This window comes from Thermobia domestica, chromosome 3 (assembly GCF_964235325.1).
Source record: "Thermobia domestica chromosome 3, izTheDome1.hap1.1, whole genome shotgun sequence".
NCBI lineage: Eukaryota > Metazoa > Arthropoda > Insecta > Zygentoma > Lepismatidae > Thermobia > Thermobia domestica.
Window position 1 is genome coordinate 63,759,935 of NC_137456.1, and position 1,355 is coordinate 63,761,289.

A 1,355-nucleotide genomic window follows, 5' to 3' on the forward strand; every position below is an offset into this window, starting at 1 on the left:
GTTAGGGGGGCCACGTCATTAAAAATTCTCTTACAGATATCTAAATTATGATTTTTGCATTTATAATAGCATTTTGTATTGAGGTCCGCAGGGGCCACGTCAAGTTTAGAGGGTTCAGGCCCCCCAGCCCTCCTCTGGTTGCGGGCCTGATCCAGAGACTAAACAGCAATCCATGGCGTGCCGCCACAGTGGATCTCCTCGACCGAAGAAGTTCCGAAGACTAAGATCAGCTAGGAAGGTGCTTGCATCAGTGTTTGGGATAAGTACTGTGTCATCCTTATCAAATATCTTAAAAAGTGTGAAACCATTAATGCTGGGGTTCATTCGAACTATTTGATTGAGCTGAAGGAGGCTCTGAAGAAGAAACGTCGGGGAAAAGTGAGCAGTGGTGTTCAGTTTCTCCAGGACAATGCACCCTCCCACACGGCTCATCAAACCATGCAATTGCTGATGGATCTGAGCTTCACCTGTGTACCTCACCCACCCTACTCACCTGATCTGGCCTCCTACGAATATAACCTCTTTCCATATATCATCTCAAAGGCAAACATTTTCCATCCTATGAGACACTTATTGCGGAGGGGAAGGCTGGTTTGCACAGCAGGACAAGACCTTCTAATTGCAAGGATTAGAAATGTTGCAACATCGTTGTGAAAAGTGTTTTGAGCTTCGGGGGGCGGGATACGCTGAATAGCGTATTAAAATGGTTCTTCCAGGTAAACTTCTTCTTGGCGATTTCATGAACTTTCCAGCCTCCCCTCGTAATTACGTAAAGTTACTCTTTTTAGAATATTCACATAGGATTACGATCGAAATATGAACAAAAGTTTATTACATAAATCAATATTTTAACGACCTGTGCATAAGTATATATAAATCTTCTCACAATCTGCACAAGAGTGATATGCACATTTCACTCCTACACCCTTGTACAATGTGAAATATTTTAGTGCACAAGTCAAGACGTTTTAACGATAACATCTAAATAAATAAAATAAATTTATTACTCCAACATACATGAGAAAAAGACGAAAATGCATAATGGGTCCAAATGGATCCGAGGACCTTATGTGTAAACTCAAAACGAGGACCTTAAGAAGGTTAATTTTTCAACTGAAGTACTGAAAAATTATTAGAATGAGGTAAAACACACACACACACACACACACACACATATATATATATACATATATATATATATATATATAGAGAGAGAGAGAGAGAGAGAGAGAGAGATAAAATTTCAAATCTTCAGATTTGCTATTAAGACAGAAAGAAGCGAAGGATAAGGATAACACAATACAACTATTTTCAAATCATTTATTATTTTATTTCTATAAAAATAGACGAAAATA